Source organism: Lupinus angustifolius, chromosome LG20 (genome assembly GCF_001865875.1).
Source record: "Lupinus angustifolius cultivar Tanjil chromosome LG20, LupAngTanjil_v1.0, whole genome shotgun sequence".
Taxonomy (NCBI): Eukaryota; Viridiplantae; Streptophyta; class Magnoliopsida; order Fabales; family Fabaceae; genus Lupinus; species Lupinus angustifolius.
Genome location: NC_032028.1, coordinates 12719172 through 12741750, shown reverse-complemented (window position 1 = coordinate 12741750; position 22579 = coordinate 12719172). Strand labels below are relative to the sequence as shown.

At 33.5% G+C, this 22579-nt stretch overlaps 1 pseudogene; it reads right to left on the bottom strand.

Moving 5' to 3' along the window:
• LOC109335496 overlaps positions 1 to 22309 on the bottom strand; it is a 92194-nt pseudogene extending 69885 nt beyond the window's left edge.

Below are 22579 nucleotides of genomic sequence, written 5' to 3'. Positions count from 1 at the left end.
TACAATATTATAGAACCTTCTAATTCCATATACTACCATCTGCATGGAATACATATCATAAATTCATAATGTGATACAAATAACTAGTATTTAATGCTAACACTGTATATTCTTCTTAAGCTAGAACATAATTTGGATTCCCTTTTTTCCCCATACAAGCATATTTAAATTTAAAATCACAACAGATAAATGAATGTCCCAATTCAAATTTAAAATCAGACCACAAGTATAGCGAATTGGTTGAATACTCTAAAGCATAAGTCATCAACCTAAGAAAAATGAAATAAAGTTCTGGTGAACCACAACATAGAAGACAAAATTCAGGGCACCTTTAGATTTAACTTGCTCTTGAGCAAGTTGAGCACAATACAATATAACATGTACAAATACAGACTTCTAATTCATCAAGAACCTGGATGTGACAAATCTTCCATCCTGCAAGAAATGTATGACTCGAGTTAAATAATGAATAGCCACAAAGGGGGCAAAACCATATGCCTTTTTCTTCCACCAATTAGAAGGTCAAAGTGTGTTCAGAGTCATCCCAATTAGACAGTTTACAGTGATCCTCTGAACCAAATATTCAATCTAATCACCAGAGTTAACAGTCTAGATCATAGCCATAGCCTAATACTTCCATTCTTATTCCCAATTAAGGCATTAAACTACAAATATCACGTATAAATATATTAGGATAGTTAAATATTCAATTCCAACATTATCATTCAGCTTGTTGAATGGGAAAATTGTTAAATATTTTGGAAAGGGTTAGAGGATATCATTCATCTCTAAAAACAGTGAGGGGCTGTAGAACACAAGTGTGCACACATCAGAGTGAGAGAATGCAGGAGAGGAATTTACCTGAATGGCACGAGAACTTAAAAAGAGCCCTGAATTCTTCTGCCTCAAGTCGTCCAGAGAAATTTGACCATTTTTTGACAAGATTTCTCTCAAGTTGAGACATTCTCCTTGGTGTTGGAATCCCAGCAGTACGAACGTGTCAAGGAAGTATATCACATAAAAATAAGAAATTTTAATGGATGCACATTACCATATTTACACAATGCACAGATGTTCATACTTATATTCATGTTGGGAATATGTATATAATTTGCCTAACATATGTATTTAAGTGAAATGCAGAATCCTATACTTGCTTTGGATTACTGGTATACGATTAGGGATTGAGAGATACAAAACTAGACATGCAAAAATTAGAAACAAAGTGATGAAATTGAAAAGTAGAAGCTGCAAAATTGGTTTTCCATTTACCTGTGTAGAAACGTCAATGATGAAGTTGAAGATGAAGTTGAAGAGTGAACGAAGGATTTAAGCAATTCAAGAAAGAATCTGCATCGAAATCAGAAGAATCCTCGCGCCTCTGCTTACGATGGCTATCCCAATCGACATCGGAATCAGAAAATAACCACGGCGAGAGTAAACGAGAAAGAGAGAAAGGAAAAACAAAAATCCTTCATCTCAGTCTTAGGAGAAATCCTTCAGTGTTAAGAGAAATAAATCTGAATTGAAATCCTTCATTGTTTTGAAATTGAAAGAAAAAGAGAAAGGAAAAACAAAAACCTAATCTTAGGAGAAATTGAGAAGAAAGAAAAATGAAAACCTTTCTCTATAATGGTGATAGAGTTGAGGGGAAAGTGAGGGAATAGGAGAAAAATTTATGGTTTTCTCAGTATACTATTTGGTGCCTTTTATGCCATGGGCCCAATAAAATAGCAAGAGCATGGACTTGGTAATTAATTTTGCCTTGGTTTTGGCAGCATGGCTAATTTAGTGTGTCTAACTCCATTATTTGTTGTAGTGTGAGGGCCAATGGAAAAATTAGTTTTAAGGAGATGTTTGATGCATATGAAATTTTTTAAAGAATGACATATTACTTTAAACACAAAAAACTTAATTAAACACTTAACAAAATATAAATTAAAAATATAGTAGCAACTTAATATAACATACCAAATATTAGAAATGCAACATAAAGATAAATAATTTAGAAATTCATGTAAGGAAAAAGAGAAAACCAGAAAGAGCTTGCTCAATCCTCATCTTCCTCCTCACTTGAGTCTTGTGATCTTTCTTCAGGCCACTTAGTGCTTGCCACAAATTCCTCATAGGATCCTCCTTTGAAGTTGGATTTCTTTCCAAAGATGCTACGCAAGCTCTTGAAAATTCCTTTGATTCCTCGATAGCACACTTTTTGTTATAGGTTTTTCATTTGTTGTTCTTGTATTATGGTGTCTATCTTGGAATTCATTATCTTCCCATGAGTAGTTTGTTGATTTTGGCCCAAATCGCCAAATTTTTTTAAGCTCAGCCCGAGCTTGTGATATGCTTTTCTCCTTGCAGTTAGTGCTTGTATATGATGCATTGATTTATGTCTTCAAGGTCGTGACTTCCTTGTAAGGTCCAGGTACTTGTTGATACTTGCAAACGTTGGTGATAAATGAAGGCACAATCATTGAAAGAACACCCCTCGTGATGCAATCCTGAATAGCATCAGAGATGACTGTAACAATGTTGATGGAGTCTTCATCATATATAGAACTGATTAGCTTTACCTTGGAGATTGGAAAATCAGAGACATGTGAGGAAAGCCTTGTGTGAAATTTGGGTCATATAAAATCTAAAAACTGGCCCCCTTTGATTGAGCTCCAAGCCTTCCAAACATAAGCTTTTTCTAACATAAGCTTCATCATGTCCTTTGCCTTCCCCCAAATAGGCAACACTTAACTACAATTGATAGGTGTACAAGTCATGATCATTTTTTGATGATGGGTTCCATGGGTTGCCCAAGTAGTCATTTATCATGTATTTTCATAATAAACTTGAGTCCCATTCACCCATGTATACTGATTCATGCTTGCCTCACTTGAAATAATAGAGTTGGCATAAAATTGATTCACCACATCCAATGAGAACATCTTTTTGGGTTGGGTAAGCTTTTTACAACCATACCTCTCTACTATGAAAGTGAACCCTCCAAATTCATCCAAATTGACAATTTTCTCCAAAGTGGTTTTACTTTTTAGAGTTATTTCCTTGAACTATTTCGTGGAATCTTTTGAAGAAATTTGGTGCTCTTTTCCTCATTAATGACATCCTTTCCTCTTCTTGATGAAATCCTACATAATTTATAATTCCAACAAAATATTTTTTCCAACCATGGAGTTAGTCATTGAAATCAAGATTGAAAATTGTTTAGAGCATGCAACTTAGTTGTACATTTTTGCTTCCAATTTGCTACTTTGAAAACTACCTAATTTAAACATTTTCATCCATGGACGAATTTCTTAGGGGTTTCTCAAAGTATTTTGGAAAATGTGATGCCTTATTCAAGAGTGTACAAGTTTCAAAAAATAGTCCAATTTGGGTATTCAATGATGTTTCCATTGTTGGTTATTTTTTAACAAGTTTCATGCCAATAATCATCTATAGTATTCGGCCAACATGAGATTTCAAAGTGTTCTTTTTGAAATTTTTTGAGAAAGAAATTCATGACTTTGAAATTTTACTCATGTTTCCAACATATCTCATTCTTTTTGGTTGAACCTTTTTGAAAATATTTTCACTCAACCAAAACAGCCCCCTTTTCATCACAATCTATTTTCATAAACGTTTTGAAAGGCATGTTGGTCTAAAGATATGTGTTTCAACCAAAAACACTATGATAGAAAGTTTCTAAGTTGTTCATGATCTAGATTTCTATCATTTGAAAGTGTGAGCATGAGATGTGTCAAGAAATTTTTCTTTTGTTTAAAATCATGAACAAATACATCTATTCAAGTTCAAACATATACAACAACAAGCATATACACATCTCAACTAGTTTTGAACTAAAAATGATGACTTTTTGAAACTTTTTGTGTTGGATTTCCTTCAAAACTATTTTCATTTGTTCTTAAAAAAAAACAAAAAACATATTCCCAAACAATAAGCTTCAAAATGAAAAAACAAGTATGAAAAAGTAAAGAGAAAGAAGATACTTACATGATGATGAAGAACTTGAGAGCTTTTAGGCAAAATGAATTTTTTTTGATTTTGAGATATATTGAAAATGACTTGGTGCTTTCAAAATTAGATCTTTGAGAGGTTTAAAAAGAGTAGGATTCTTGGTCAAAAGTTGATTTATTCAAGAGTTAAAAGGATAAGGGAAATCCTCTTTTAAGGGGATTTTTGTCCCCTTGGCTACATGGCTTGCGTCATCTAGGCATTGAGCATCAGGTCACCCATGCTTGGCGGTGGGTCTTTGGTCAAGGCTTGGCCGAATTTTGATGAGACATGGCCATGACTTGGCCTTGGTTTGGGCCTTTTTTGAGTTTGCAAGATTTTGACTTGCCCTTGGTTTGGGCCTTTTTTGAGTTTTTGCAAGATTTTGACTTGGCCAAAGAACCCATTCATGAAATTTTATTTTTCACCATTCTTTTTGAAAAATTTCTGATTTATTTCCTAAAACTCAAAATTTATTTCCTTTTATTAATCAAACTACTTCCTTATGGAAGGTTGGTAAAGAATAAATGAATAAAGCAATAAATTGTTAGTTGCAGAATTTAAATGATAGAAAGTAAATGTTAGTTACAGAAAGTAAATGACTGAAAATAAAAGTTAGTAGTTAGATCACTCATTATGACTGTGTATCTTTCCTTTTCAAAAAGATACAATTTATTTGATAACACATTACTATTTTACATTTGTATCTCTTTCAAGATTCAATTGTAGTATAATATAGGGTTATGTCGAACCACGAGAAATTGCCTAATAGAATATTATTATAAACATGTTATATTACTAATAAATATTGAACATATTTTTGGTTTGGTTTTGTTTATGAAATTTTAACATTTTAACAAGTTAACATGAACCACTAATATGCACAAATTCCCGAGGAGAAAAAGTAGTTTGAATGATGGAAATACTTCTTGACATGTTTCTATGAAAAATGTTTATGAAAGTTATGTGTTATACTTTGGTTATTCCAAACATCAGTTCATAAAATTTCTTCGAGACCCCCGGCGAGAAAAAGTGATTTTCAAACCTTGCAAAATACACTAATCAATAGAAAACTGCCAATCGATGAAATAAGTTGTCACATCTAATCCACATCTTATTTCAGGCCTCGATTACAAGTTGCTTAAAATGGATGCTTTTGATTTGGAAAATGAACTAAGGTGCATTCCTACTTTTTAGTTCATTTGTCAAGACTTTAAAACGAAGCATTTTGGATCTTGAAATAAAGTTTTAGGTGATCAAGCTAAACCCGCATTAAGCACTTTCAAAAGAATTGAAATTGCCAAATTAATAACTTGAACATAATTCAACATAATGAAACAAGAAGTTACAAGAAATATTTGTGAGCCAAAAATTCAACTAAAATTTAGGAGCATTAGCCATCTTAATCCAAGGATTTAAAACACTTTACCATGCACAAATGAGATTGCAAAATAAATTTTTGAATCTCATTTGATTACTCCTTCTCCTATTCAATTAAGGAGTAATTACAAATAAAATTACCTAAGCTACTTTGGAGTAGAAATCCTCCAAGAAATTACAAAGAAGAAAGTGTAGAAGAAGAGAGAAATTCGGATGTGGAAGAATGAATTTGTGTAGGAATGAATTTGATGATGTGATGAATGTCTTGCAAGCCTTGAAGTGCCTCCTATTTATAAGAGTTCTAGTAATCCGCTAAGATGCTTTGTTCCACCGCTAAGCTGCTGACTAAACCCTTTAGCATGGGTTTGGTCACTTGGCCAAGCAGCTTAGTCACCTGCTTGGGGCTGAGTCACCCAAGCTACTATGTGGGGCCACTTAGCTTCCTGCTTGAGCAGCTTAACCGTGCCTGATGTTGATGTGGCATAGTGCTTGGTTCCACATAGGTTGCTCCACGTGCCACACTAAGCTGCTCAATGAGCACTTAGTGTGTGCCATGTGTGTGGTGGCTCGTGTCAGGCTTGTGTTCTGACCGTGCCTAGTTGAGTCTGACTGTGCCAAGTTGGTGTCCAGGTCACGTTGGGCGTGCATTTGGTCCAAGCTAAGCAGCTTAGTGAGCAACTTCTTGTTGACTTCCTGCTTGCCACATAAGCCAAGTTGATGAGTCATGCTTAAGGCTAAGCACAGAGCTTGTAATGCTAAGCTTAAGCATGTCATGTATGGATCATTTTGGCCTATATTGAGCACTTTGCTTGCATTTGAATATTCCATCTCTTTTCTACCTAATCCTACAAAATAAACTAGAAAAGAAATACACAAAGCATATCTACACCTAAATGCCATAAAAAGTGTATGAAATTTAGGCATTTTTGGCACTTATCATTCATACACCTAAGAGAGTCCAGTTGACTACAATTCCAATCAACATGTCCTTAATATGGTCTAAACTCTTGTCCTAATATTATACTACATTTTGCAACACTTTTGAGTCATAAGACATCAACAAGGAATTATCACAATTTCCATAGCACGTTCATACACCCATGAGAATCCAATTGACTACATTTCCATTCAACATGTCCTTAACACGGTTTTCACACTTCTCCTAGTATTAGATTATACTCGCAAACACTTTAGAGTCATACGATGTTAAATACATAGTATCATAATTGTTGTGCCAAGTTCATACACTTATGAGAGCCCAACTAACTTAATTCCATTTTGAAAGTCCATAACAAGGTTTAAACGCATCCACCAGTATTAGATTACACTCTTAAAGACTTTTAAGTCATATGATGTCATCTAGAAAGTATCACAATTTTCCTATACTAGGTTCATACACTTAAGAGAGCCCACTTGACTACATATCCATTTTGCATCTCCTTAATATGGTTTAAACTCTAGTCCTAGTATTATATTACACCATCAAACACTTTTTGGTCATAAGACGTCAACAAGGAAGTATCACAATTGCCATACCACATTCATACACCAATGAGAGTCCAATTGACTACCATTCCATTCAACATGTCCTTAATAAGGTTTTCACCCTTCTCCTATTATTAGATAACACTCTCAAACTCTTTTATGTAATATTTGACAAATCGAAAGTATCACAATTATCATATCACGTTCGTACATACATGAGAGTCAAATTGACTACAATTCCATTCAACATGTCCTAAATAAGGTTTATATCGTTATCCCATTTTTAGATTACACTCTCACACTTTTGATTCATATGACGTGAACAAGGAATTATCACAATTGTCATACCACATTCATACACCTAGGAGATTCCAATTGACAAAACCTCCATTCAACATGTCCTTAATAGGGTTTAAACCCTTCTCCTAGTATTAGATTATACTCTCAAACACTTTTGAGTCATATGATATCACTAACAAAGTATTAAAATTGTCAAATCACATTCATACACCCATGAGAGTTTAATTGACTATAATGTCATTCAACATGTCCTCAACAAGGTTTAAACCTTTCCCCTTGAATTGTATTATACTATCAAACACTTTTGACTTATAAAATGTGATCTGCCAAGAATCACAATTGTCATATCACTTCATATACCCATCACAGTCCATTTGAATACAATTACATTTAACATGTCCTTAATAAGGTTTAAACCTTTCTCCTGGTATTAAATTACACTCTCAAACACTTTAGAGTCAAACGATGTCAAGAAGAAAGTATCATAATTTTCCTATCAAGTACATACACCCATAAGAAAAAAACTTGACCACATTGCATTCTAAAAGTCCTTAATAAGATTTAAACCCTTCCACTTGTATTAGATTACACTCTCAAACACTTTTTAGTCATATGATGTCATCTAGAAAGTATCACTATCTTCATACCAAGTTTAAACACCTAAGAGAGCCCACTAGACTACAATTTCATTTAAGATGTCCTTAATATGGTTTAAACTCTAGTCCTAGTATTAGATTACATTGTTCATCACTTTTGAGTCATATGACGTCAACAAGGAAATACCATAATTGCAAAAACCACATTCATACACCCATGAGATTCCAGTTGACTACAATTCCATTCAACATGTCCTAAATAATATTTTCACCCTTTTCCTATTATTAGATTACACTCTCAAACACTTTTACGTCATATATGCCAAATCAAAAGTATCATAATTAAGATAACACATTGATACACCCATGGGAGTCCAATTGACTAAAATTCCATTCAACATGTCCTTAATAAGGTTTATATTGTTCCCTCGTTATTAAATTAAACTATAAAAAGCTTTTGAGTCATATAATGTTATCGAGGTAGTATCACAATGGTCACACAACATTCATACACCTAGTAGAATCCAATTGACTACAATTCCATTCAACATGTCCTTCAAAATGTTTAAACCCTTCTTCTAGTATTAGATTTCACTCTCAAACACTTTTGAGTCATATGATATCGCCAAGAAAGTATCAAAATTGTCAAACCACATTCATACACCCATGAGAGTCAAATTGACTACAATTTCATTTAACATGTCCTCAACAAGGTTTAAACCTTTTGACTAATGCAATGTAAACTAGAAAGTATCACAATTATCATACTACTTTCATATACCCATTAGAGTTCAATTGAATACAATTATGTTTAACATGTCCTTAATAAGGTTCTAACATTTCTCCTGTTATTAGATTACACACTCAAACACTTTTGAGTTATATGATGTCAACTAGAAAGTATCATAATTGTTGTACCAAGTTCATAAACCCATGAGAGTCCATTTGACCAAATTCCATTCTAAAAGTCCTTAATAAGGTTTAACCCGTTCCATTAGTATTAGATTACACTCCCAAACACTTTTGAGTCATATGATGTCATCTAAAAATTATCACAATTTTTCTACCAAGTTCATACACCTAAGTGAGTCCACTTGACTAAAATTCCATTCAACATGTCCTTAATATGGTTTAAACTCTAGTCCTTGTATTAGTTTACACTTTCCAACACTTTTGAGTCATAAGACGTCAACAAGGAATTATCACAATTGCCATAGCACGTCCATACACCCATGAGAATCCAATTGACTACAATTCCATTCAACATGTCCTTAATAAGGTTTTCACCCTTGTCCTAGTATTAGATTACACTCTCAAACACTTTAGAGTCATACGATGATAACTAGAAAGTATCATAATTGTTGTGTCAAGTTCATACACCTAGGAGAGTCCAATTGCCCAAATTTCATTCTGAAAGTCCTTAATAGGGTTTAAACCAATCCACTAGTATTAGATTACACTCTCAAAGACTTTTGAGTCATATGATGTCATCTAGAAAGTATCACAAATTTCCTATACCAAGTTCATACACCTAAGAGAGCCACATGACTACAATTCCATTCAGCATCTCCTTAATATGGTTTAAACTCTAGTCGTATTAGATTACACAATCAAAAACTTTTGAGTCATACGATGTCAACAAGGATGTATCACAATTGCCATACCACGTTCGTACACCCATGAGACTCCAATTGACTACAATTCCATTCAACATGTCCTTAATAAGGGTCTCCTAGTATTAGATTACACTCAAATTCTTTTACATAATATTTGTCAATTAGAAAGTATCACAATTGTCAAACCAAGTTCTTACACAGATGAGAGTCAAATTGACTGAAATTCCAATCAACATGCCCTAAATAAGATTTATATCGTTCTCCCATTATTAGATTATACTCTCACACTTTTGATTCATATGACGTGAACATGGAAGTATCACAATTGTCATACCATATTCATACACCTAGGAGAATCTAATTGACTACAACTCCATTCAACATGTCCTTAATAATGTTTAAACTCTTCTCCTAGTATTAAATTACACTCTAAAACACTTTTAAGTCATATGATATCACTAACAAAGTATCAAAATTGTCAAACCACATTCATACATCCATGAGAGTCTAATTGACTATAATTTCATTCAACATGTTCTCAACAAGCTTTAAACCTTTCTCCTTCTATTATATTACATTGTCAAACACTTTTGAATAATGAAATATGAACTAGAAAGTATCACAATTATCATAACACTTTCATATACCCATTAGAGTTGAATTGAATACAATTATTTTTAACATGTCCTTAATAAGGTTTTAACCTTTCTCCTATTATTAGATTACACTCTCAAACACTTTTGAGTCATATGATGTCAACTAGAAAATATCTTAATTATCGTATCAAGTTCATACACCCATGAGAGTCCAATTGACCAAATTCCATTCTAAAAGTCCTTAATAAGGTTTAAACTTTTCCACTAGTATTAGATTACACTCCCAAACAATTTTGAGTCATATGATGTTATCTAGAAATTATCCCAATTTTTCTACCAAGTTAATACACCTAAGAGAGTCCAATTGACTACAATTCCAATCAACATGTTCTTAATATGGTCTAAAACTCTAGTCCCAGTATTAGATTCCACTTTCCACCACTTTTGAGTCATAAGACGTCAACAAAGAATTATCACAATTTCCATAACACGTTCATACACCCATGAGAATCCAATTGACTACAATTCCTTTCAAAATGTCCTTAATAAGGTTTCCACCCTTGTCCTAGTATTAGATTATAGTCTCAAACACTTTATAGTCATACAATGTTAACTAGAAAGTATCATAATTGTCGTGTCAAGTGCATACACCTATGAGAGTCCAATTAACCAAATTTCATTTTGAAAGCCCTTAATAAAGTTTAAACCCATCCACTAGTATTAGATTACACTCTCAAAGACTTTTGAGTCATATGATGTCATCTAGAAAGTATCACAATTTTCCTATACCAGGTTCATACACCTAAGAGAGCCCACTTGACTACAAATCCATTCATCATCTCCTTAATATGGTTTAAACTCTAGTCATAGTATTATATTACACCATCAAACACTTTTGGGTCATAAGACGTCAACAAGGAAATATCATAATTGTCATACCATGTTCATACACCCATGAGAGTCCAATTGACTACATTTCCATTCAACATGTCCTTAATAAGGTTTTCAGCCTTCTCCTAGTATTAGATTACACTCTCAAATTCTTTTATGTAATGTTTGTCAAATTGAAAGTATCACAATTGTCATACCATGTTCCTACACATATGAGAGTTAATTTGACTACAATTCCATTCAACATGTCCTAAATAAGGTTTATATCGTTCTCCCGTTATTAGATTACACTCTCAAATACTTTTGAGCCATATGACGTGAACAAGAAAGTATCACAATTTTCATACTACGTTCATACACCTAGGATAACCCAATTGACTATAATTCCATTCGACATGTCCTTAATAAAGTTTAAACCCTTCTCCTAGTGTTAGATTACATTCTCAATCACTTTTGAGTCATAGGATATCACTAAGAAACTATTAAAATTTTCAAACCACGTTCATACACCCATGAGAGTCTAATTAACTACAGTTTCATTCCACATATCCTCAAGAAGGTTTAAACCGTTCTCCTTGTATTATCTTACACTGTCAAACACTTTTTAATAATACAATGTCATCTAGAAGGTATCACAATTGTCATATCACTTTCATATACCCATTAGAGTCCAATTGGATACAATTTCAATTAACGTATCCTCAATAAGGTTCAAACTATTCTCCTTGCATTAAGTTACACTCTTAAACACTTTAGAGTCATACGATGTCAACTAGAAAGTACCATAATTGTCGTACCAATTTTCCTATACCAGGTTCAAACACCTAAGGGAGTCCACTTGACTACAATTCCATTCAACATGTCCTTAATATGGTTTAAACTCTAGTCCTACTATTAGATTACAATGTCCAACAATTTTGAGTCATAAGAAGCAACCAGAAGGTATCACAATTGTTATACCATGTTCATACACATATGAGAGTCCAAATGACTATAATTCCATTTAACATGTCGTTAATAAGGTTTTCACCCTTATCCTAGTATTAGATTACACTCTCAAACTCTTTTACGCCATATTTGTCAAATCAGAAGTATCACAATTGTTATACCACATTGATACACACATGTGAGTCCAATTGACTACAATTCCATTCAACATGTCGTTAATAAGGATTATATCGTTCTCTTGTTATTTGATTACACTCTCACACTTTTGAGTCATATGATGTCAACAAGGAGGTATCACAGTTGTCAGACCATGTTCATACGCGTAGGAGAATCCAATTGACTACAATTCCATTCAAAATGTCCTTAATAAGGTTTACTCTCTTCTCCAAGTATTAGATTACACTCTCAAACACTTTTGAGTCATATGATATCACTAAGAAAGTATCAAAATTGTCAAACCACATTCGTTCAACATGTCCTCAACAAGGTTTAAACCTTTCTCCTTGTATTATACTACATTGTCAAACACTTTTGACTAATACAATGTGAACTAGAAAGTGTCACTTTGGAGACAAGATGATTAGGGTTGCCTTGCAAGTTTATTTATTTTGATTATTAGAGTAATAGTGATGAACAATTTATTGGTTACTTTATTTATTTACTTCCTTTTCGGATTTCTTTTAACAGTACCATAAAGGTTGATCTTATTTTATTAAGTTTACCATATCATTTGTTACGAATGGTTGGTATCTACGAATAATAAAATGAATAAAAGAATAAAGTTAGTAGTTAACCATACCACTTCTTTCAAAGGGTTGGTATAAAGAGTAAATGAATAAAGCAATAAATAAATGAGTAAAGGTATAAGTTAACACTTTACTATTTTACGCTTGCATCTCTTTCAAGATTCAATTGTATTATGGTATAGGGTTATGTCAATCCAAAGGTAATTACATTAATAGAAGAAAATCATATAGGCATATTATAGAAAAAATAATGATTAACAACTTTTTGATAATTTTTGGGTTATGTTGCATAAAAGTTAACAAGGAAACATAAACAAATATTCACAAATTCTTGAGCAGAAATTTGGTTTAATATATGGAATGATTTCTATACTCAAATGATTTTCAAAACATTAAATCACGTTAGGTGTTATACTTTGGCTAATTCCAAACACCAAGTCTTAATCCCCCATCTAGTGTCCTAGTATGCAATGATGATTTTCAAACCTTATGTAATACACTAAATAATAATTAACTGTCACTCGTCGGAGTAGATTGTCACACCCTACTTCAGGCTCCATTAACTTTATTTAGTTGTAGGTTATAGCGAGTGAACTAAGGTGTAGGTTATACATTTTAGTTCATTTGTCAATACCTTAAGAAGAAGCCTTTTTGGATCTTTAAACCAAGTTTTAGGTGATCAAGCTAAAATCGCATTAAGAACTTCTTCAAGAATTAAAATCAACCAAAAGTAATAACTTGAATATATTGAAATTAAAAGATGATACAAATGAAGAAAAGAAATAACATTACACCATAATCCAAATCGATGTTTAGGAGCATTAACCATGTATCGAAGGATGAGATGCTTTTGGACCCAAATGTGATTACAAAATTAACTTTTGCATTATATTTGCCAACTCCTTTCTCCTATTGAATTCTAAGAGAAAATTACAAGAATTACCTACGAACTAGCTTGGAACCATGGCCTCAAATTTCTGCAATAATAACACCCATCGCAACAATCACGGTTTGGAATCCGATTTGGTTAGGAAATATTAAATAGCAGCATGATCAGTGAAAATTATAACCTTTAATCTAATCAAGTAGGATCTAAACTTTTCAAAGGCATACACAATTGCTAGCTGTTCTTGCTCTATTATGGCATAGTTGATTTGTTCCTCGTTCAGTACTTTGCTAGCATAATGTATGGCATGGAAAACCTTAGATTTTATCGGTCCGAGTACAGCATTGATGGTATAATCACTGGCATCACACATTAGTTCAAAATCTAAGTGCCAGTCAGGGGAGACTATGACAGGAGCAAAAATAAGTTTTTGTTTTAGAGTTTCAAAAGCTTTTGCACACTCAACATCAAAATTGAAAGACAATATCTTTGTTTAGTAGATTACTGAGTGGTTTTGCAATTTTAGAAAAGTCTTTAATGAGTCGCCTGTAAAATCCTACATGGCCACAAAAACTTCTGATTCCCTTGATATTGAGTGGTGGTGGGAGCTCCTTGATAACCTCATTTTTTTCATTGTCAACTTCAATCCCCCAAGAAGAGATCTTGTGCCCCATGACCACTCCCTCAGTCACCATGAAGTGATGTTCAAAGGTTTATTTTGGGGGAAGGTTTCCCCTCTCAACAAATCATCCTAGCAGTAGTGCCAATTTGTTGAAAGCGGAAATTACCTCATTTCGGTGTGTTTCCTTTTTATTTTATTAAGTAAGTGAACTCGGTTTTATTCTTTGTTCGCCATCTCGGCTTTGTTGAAATAAATTCCAACGCCGGACATTATTGTGCATTGATATGATTGTGATAAACATGTGATTATTGCAGACTTCTATTAATATTTTTAATACATTTATATTATATTAATTTGCATGTGTATATGTAGATACTTACTCTCCAACTCACCCTTACATGTAGTGATGGATTCCAGGCCTTCCTTCGTGGATCCCCTTGTGTGATAGAGATAGTGTCTCTCCCTCATGGAGAGGTTGAGGTTGGCAGGTATCGAGCAGTATTTCGGGGAGATGAAGACATTCGCAACACCCATTCACCATGGTTTAGAGTACCACTCCTCAGTCGCTCTACCATGCCAACGGTATATGTTATGCTCATTCCAGACGGCTATGAATTACGACTAATACCTCCTCCTACTCCTTTTAGGTATGTTCCTCCTCCTACTAGTCTTCTTTGTTTTTCTCCTGGTTCCTCCCATCACTTCAACCATAGGGCTGAGCCATCACGAGGCATCCGGATACCTTCGGTGAGATGTCCCACTACGTGACCATTAGTGGTCCAGGGGAGTCATCCTTAGACAACTCAGGGGATTTCATTATGTCATTTTTGTTGGTGCCTCTCACCTTCGTGGAGTCACTGGGATTCATCCTCCCCCACAGTGAAGGAAACTCTGAAGTACGTTCCAGGATCTCCTTCTCACAAGGTGCACGGATGAACCTGCAATGACAAAGTTGATCCTCGTGGCCTTAGGAAGAGGGCCCGATCATCTCCTTCACCAGAGTACTCCCCCTTACCCGTCTAGCCTACTAGTGGCAATGGCATGATATACATTTCTAGTGATGCGGATGATACAGAGGAGGGCTTAGAGGAGGGTAGTGCAGGAGGGCAATAGTGTGAGGAGGTGAGACTGATGCAATAGTAATTGGGGTATGTATAACTTTGTCATATAATATTTTATGGTATATATAGCGTAGTGGACACCTAGGGATCAGGATGTTTTGTTACTTATATGTATATATTTACTATATTAGTATTGATATGGATATGTTGGTGATGAACTTATGTATATGATGACTTGTACTATATTTTGGAACCATATATCCATGAATGTTGTTATTAAAACATATCTATACGTAACCTACTTATATTATATTTTGATGAATACTAGAAGAAGAAAAAAAATTATGTACTATTTTCAAGATCTGAGATATAATTAACCAAGATTGTGGTTGACGTTGTTGTATATAAAAATTTTATTTTGTGCTAGGGAGGGAGTCACAAATATTTTATTACTTTATGACATAATTTCATATAGGACAGTTCAACTGTTCTAAATTCAATTTTAATCCTTATTTGAGTTAAGTATAAATTAATTGTTACAATTAAAGGAATTTTCTAGTCTTCGTGGGATCGATCTTGTATTACTTGACGAAATAATCATGCCTTTATGATTTCCCTATCAAGGTTTTGGCGCCATTGTTGGGGATTGTGTCAAAATTTCTTGGATTCTCAATTAATTTATTACTTAAATCTAGTGTATTACGTGCTTTCCTTTTTTTGTACCTCTGTAGGTTATTCAATTACTACTCAAAGCCAGAAAGGACATTTCGTAGAAGAAGTTAAAAAATAGAAAGAACATGTGAAAGATGTACGTGTGTACAAGCAACGGCTGAACGAGATGAAAAACCACATCGTGAGTACGCAACCCCCAATGCTTATAGTTCACGTCCTGGAATAATCTGCCTAGATATTAAGGCAGAGAACTTTTTTATGCCATATGCACTGATCCAAATGGTGATGCAAAACCAATTTGGAGGAGGAGCTCACGAAGACCTGAATACCCATATTGATCAGTTCTTCAAATTTTGTGAGATTGTAAGGATCTATGGGGCTTCTGAAGATGTCATTCATCTCTAAATGTTTCCATATGCCCTTAAAAATAGAACGAAGATGTGGCTAAGAAATCAAAATGCTGAAAATCAAGCAACATGACGTACTATGGAGAATGTTTTTCTCAACAAATACTTTCCTCCTTTCAAAATGGTGCACTATAGGCACCTCATCCAAAACTTCAATCGAAAGGATGGGGAGTTAATTATTGAGGCATGGGAAAGATTAAATGAGCTGGCTGGAGCTTGTCCTCATCATAGTATTCCACCTTGGATGCTGGTTCAGAACTTCTACATTGGACTAGTTTTTCCATCACAACAATTGTTGGACTCTTCAGTAGGTGGTGTCTTCATGTGAAAAAGAATTGATGTTTCTTCAAAGATCATAGAGAATGTGGTTTACAATCATCACTAATGGGCGAATGAGAGGAGACATCATTTAATGAGAGACTCTAGTGCATAATACTTAGGAAACCAAATGGAAAAGGTAATTTCCACACTGGAGAACCTTTCTCAAAGGTTTAGAAAGCTTGAAAAATACAATGCTAATGCTATTGGGTCTATAACTACAACATGTGAGGGATGTGGTACAAAAGCGCATGAGTGGTATGAATGCAAAAAATTCATTGAACTTGTACGTGGAGCTTGGGCTAATGAACAACCTGAATCATGCAATTACTATGACTACAAGGAGAGGAGTGAGCAGCAATTCAGCCCACCATACAGGCAAAACAATACCAAAATTCTGGCTAACCAATTACTAGAGGAGCAACAACACTATACATCATCAACATCAAGATGAGCAACGTAATAGGAAACCTACATTATGGTTTCCACAAGTACAATCTTCTCCTATTGATCCTACTCTTAAAACACTAATGGATGGTCAGGAAAAATGCTTGCTAACCAAAATAAATTTCATGAAGATCAAGTCATGATTAATAAAAGTTTTTCAAACATGCTCAATGACTTGAATTCTAAAATAGAAACCCTGACCATCCATGGTAAAATGCTGGAAACACAAATTTCCCAACAAGCTAGTAATCCTAATGGACAAACAAGGATGTTTCCAGGACAACCAAAAAATCCAAATAATGAATATTGTAAGGCTATCAAATTAAGGAGTGGAAAGGAACTAAGTGATATTTCTCAAACTAGAAAAGATACACAAGTGGAAGAGGAACATACTGAGACACAACCCCCTAATGGGGAATAAAATTTAGAAAAAGTGTCTAAGTATATAGCTCTGCCACCATATGTACCACCAGTTCCTTTTCTCCAAAGATTAGCAAAGGCAAAATTAGAAAAGAAACTTGGGAAATTATTGGATATTCTTAAGATTATTATACATCATCTTTCCCTTCATTAAGGTACTGTAGGAGATGCTTGCATTGTTGAAAGGCGTTTTACGATGTTTATTTTAGTTGGGAGTTTTCTCCTCTCAACAAATCGTCCTGACAGTAGTGTCAATTTGATGAAAGATTAATACTCTCATTTTTTTATGTTCATTTTGTTTAATTAAGTAAGAGAACTCGGTTATATTCTTTGTTCGCCATCTCGGCTTTGTTGAAATAAATTCCAACGTCGGTATAATGGTTTCAAGAATATTCCAGTTACAAGTTACTTCTTTAATAATCATGTAAGTAAGTCATTCCTTCTTTTTCCCATCTCGGCTTTGTTAGAATAAATTCTAACACCGGTATAATGGTATCGAAGCAATTACTTATTACCTTTGAATACCATCTTGGTTTTGTGGAATAAATTCCAACACCGGTTTAATGGTATTCTAATATATTAAAGTGATGAATAGTTAGTTGTTAGATACAAATAAATAAATAAAGAACAAAAGAATAATAAATTTAGTGACCTTTTATTTATTTACTCCCTTTCGGGTTCATTTTATTAACAAACCAAACTTCTTCCTTAAGGAAGGTTGGTATTAAAGAATAAATAAAATGCGGAAAGTAAATAACAATAAATAAAAGTTAGTAAGTTAGTTTCATCACTTTTGTATATTAAAAGGTGTTTTCAACAAATAAATTTATTGATAACACTTTACTATTTTACAATTTACACCTCTTTCAAGATTCAATTGTAATATAGTATAGGATTATTTCGAACCACAAGGAATTGCCTAATAAAATGAATCATATAAATATGTCAATGCACAAATAATGGAGTTGAACATATTTTGATGGTTTTGAATTGAAGTGAATATAAATAAGTAACAACAAAACATAAAAACTAAATATTAACAAATTCTTGAGGAGACAAAATCTTTTTGAATAAGGAAAATATATTTCTCATCTTCTTTTGAGTTTGAACTACTTAGACAAGTTCTTATGTTTTACTTTGGTTAACCCCAAACACCAAGGTCTGAAATCCTCCTTTTAGTGTATATCCTAAAATGGTAGAATGATAAACACTTATATTCATCACTTAAACAATATTATAGCCATAAAAGAGATTAGGTTGTCACACCCTAACCATTGGCGACTCTAATATTGAATGAGTGATGAATGTAAGATCTTAAGAAAATCATGCTTAACTTGGCAAATAAACTAAGTATTAGTTTATTTGTTAAGTGTTTGAGACAAGTAATTTTATTGACTTGAAATCATTTTTTAGGTGATCAATCTAAAAAGAGCATTAAGTACTTCTCAAACAAATAATATTAACCAAAGCACCAACTTGAATGATTAAAATCCAAACTTTTGTAAATGAAGAAGAAGTAGAAATTACATAACCTTGTTCAAAAGAAAATGTTTAGGAGCATGAGCCATCCATCCAAGGATGGGATACTTTTGAGTTCCAAATGAGAGTACAAAATTGATTTTTGCATCTCATTTGCCTTCTCCTTTTCTCCTCTTGAATTCTAAACTAAAAATTACAAAACTTACTTGAAATAAAAACTCTAAACTAAGAAATGGAGAAAGAACTTCAAAGAGAAGTTCCTAATGAGAGAATTGCTTCTTTCAAGTGTTTTTGAGATGATTTTATGATGAATTGTGATATGTTGCTCGAAGGAATTGGCCTCCTATTTATAGGCCTCATGCCAGACCGCTGAGCTGCTTAGCTGGACCGCTCAGCAGCTAACCAAACCTTTCAGCATGGGTTTGGTCCCTTTACCAAGTAGCTTAGTCACCTCCTTGTGCATGACTCATCAAAGCTAGTTGTAGGCTATGAGACCAGCTATTCTGAGCTACTTCTGAAAAGCCTATGGTGGGCTAATTGAGGTGGGGTCATGGAGGACTTCATGGTGTGCTTGATGGTTAAGTCAATTCTGGTACGCACCGCCCAGCGCACCTGCTTCACCGCTGAGCTACTTGTTCAGTAGCTTCTGACCGTGTGAGACGTGGCTTGGTGCTTGCTGATCTGGTCAGGAGTCTGGTTCTCCGCTGAGCTGCTTGGTTGGATCTCTAAGCAGGTTGTTCAGCAGCTTGGTCTTGTGCCAAGCTCGTGTCTGACCGTGTCAAGCAGATTTCTGACCGGCCCAGCTACCTGGTTGAACATCTTGATTTTCTTGACTTTTTTGCTTTATTGACCATGAATCTTTTCTCTTATTTTCTTCATTTTAATTCCTACAAAATACATAAAAAGGAAATACAAACACAAATATACTAAATTGTGATATTTTATACAAAAAGTATTGTCTTAAGTTGGTTTTTCTCAATTATGCTTAAGATAACAGCCATAAAAGTGTATGATTTTTAGGTATGTTTGGCACTTATCAAACTCCCCCCAACTTAGAACTTTGTTTGTCCTCAAACAGAAGGTGAAATTTATCCGAAAAATCAATTTGGCTAAAAATGATGATGATGATGATGATCAACATGATTTCAAATGTTTAAGCATGTCAAAAAAATAGATTTCAATGAGATTTTTTTCATAAATTGTGAATTTTGACACATAATGCTTCAAACAAGAATTTAGATGCTTTTGTTATAAAAAATATGTAACAATTGACCTAAGCAAATAGTTTTCTAACAAAAGTCTTTCTTTCACACAAGTTCAAAATTGGAACTTTTTAAGTGTAAGTGTTTCATTCAAAATTTTCAAACAATTGTTTGTAATAATTTAAAATTGTTTTTCATCTCACCTATTCTCTTAAATTGCATAATCAATCAAAGATCACTCAGGTCTTCTTTTTGGTTGTAATGAGGCTTGGTTTGGATAATGGTTTTTCTAGATTTTTCAAGGCTAAGTTTAAAGAGAAAGCATTTTTGAAATTTTTCTCAACGGAATACTTTTACTCTTCTTTTTTTTCTCCATTATTTTTTCAACCTCTTTAACTTTGAACCTTGGCTTCTATTTTTCTCAATCTCTTTTTATTTTAGTTTGAAGATTGAGTTTTTCTTTTTCTTTTAAGAAGCAAAGTCCACCAATTTTCCCCCCAACTTGATTTTTTCAAACTATTCTTTTAAAATTTAATGCTCTCTTAGAACATTCTTTTCAATTCGGTTTTATGGGACAGTTTAAAAAAATTCATTTCATTTGTTTGGCTCAAAGGGGCTTACAAAGGATGTTCCTAACTTGGTTTGGACTTTTTGGACTTTGGTTCAAATAATCAAAGAAAATGCCTTGATCACTTCTTATCATTTTTATGCAATTAAGAGATTTAAAGATTCAAACAAGTCTAATTAGACAAATCAAATGTTGATTCTCACTCATGTGTTTGGCTCACTCCCTTAGTTGGTTTGGATTCACACTTTTTAATACAAAAATATTTGCAAAGATCTTGTTACATAAAATTGATTTTCAATTTGCAAAAATTTTCAAGTTATGACATTATGTGACTTTTCCACAAAAGTTTAGCATACATCTCATTTTGCTCAACCAAGCTTAATTTAAAGTATGGTTAACATTTTTAATCATGTGATCATGCGTCAAAAAATGTGTTTTGGCCATTTTGTTTTCGGTTTTGAAAATTTTGAGTTTTTTTTAACAAACAAATGTACTTTTTACATATTTACACAATCTAGTAAAAAAAGAATTTTTTTTTAAATTACATCAAGTTCTTGTCCTCGCTTTTTAAATGAAGGCTTGTCCTCAAGCCTAAAAAAAATTTGGGCTTTACTTGGTGAGATTTAAAAATTCTGTTTAACTTGAAATAAAATTTTGAAAAAAATTGAAGGAATTTAATTTTTACCACATACTGGATTGCTTTCCAGTTAGTGCTCTTTTAACGTCATTAGCTTGACGTCAGATTTTGGATGAGATTATGTTTTTTGATCATTGATGATGGTGCCTGATTCATCACCCAAATAAGTTTTTAACCTCTGTCCGTTTACCACCCAAGTTGATGTCGTCTTGGGGTCTTTCAATTCAACTGCTCCGTATTCTTTTACTTCCTTAATGACAAAACTTCCTTAATTACAAATGGCCCTGTCCATCTGGTCTTGAATTTTTCGGGAAGTATCTTGAGCCTTAAATTGAATAAAAGTACCCTCTGCCCTTGATAAAAGTTTTTCTTTTTAATTATGGAGTCATGGTACTTTTTTGTTTTCTCTTTATATAGTCTTGAGGACTCATATGCTTGGAACCATATTTCTTCCAATTGATAGAGTTGATCTTGTCTTTTAATCTCTACATCCTTTAAATCAAAGTTTAGAAATTTGAGGGCCCAATAGGCTTTATGCTCCAATTCAACTGGTACATGACAAGCTTTGCCATAAACAAGTTGATATCGAGTTTTGCCTATTGGTGATTTAAATGCAGATATATAGGCCCAAAGAGTATCACCTAGTTTTTGTGACCAGTCTTTTCTTGAAGCAGAGACTGTTTTTTTTTCTAAAATTCTTTTTAATTCTCTGTTTGATACTTCTGCTTGGCCATTGGTTTGTGGGTGATACGGTGATGCTACCTTGTGTTTAACATTATAAAATTCTAGGGTTCTTTTCAATTGGGAATTTATAAAATGAGATCCCCCATCACTTATTAATACTCTTGGTGTGCCAAAACGCGTAAAAATATTCTTTTGCATCGGCTTTGGATGTTGTTAATGCTTGTACCCAGCGGGAAACATAGTCAACAGCCATCAAGATATATTCATTTGAAAATGATGATGGAAAAGGTCTCATAAAGTCAATGCCCCAACAATCAAAAATTTCTATTTCTATAATATTTTGTAAAGGCATTTCACTTTGTTTCCCAAGTCCCCCGTACCTTTGGCATGCATCACACTTTTGGACATACCCATTGTAATGTCCCCCATAAGCCGAATTATGGCAATGGCATAATATTTTTTTGGCCTCATTTTCATCAACACATCGTCTGATAATGTTATTGGTTCCTTTTTAAAAAAAATAAGGATCATCCCAGACATATTGATTCATTTTTTTGAGAAAAATTTTCTTTTGCTAATAATTAAAATGTTTAGGGATTATACCTGAGGCTTTATA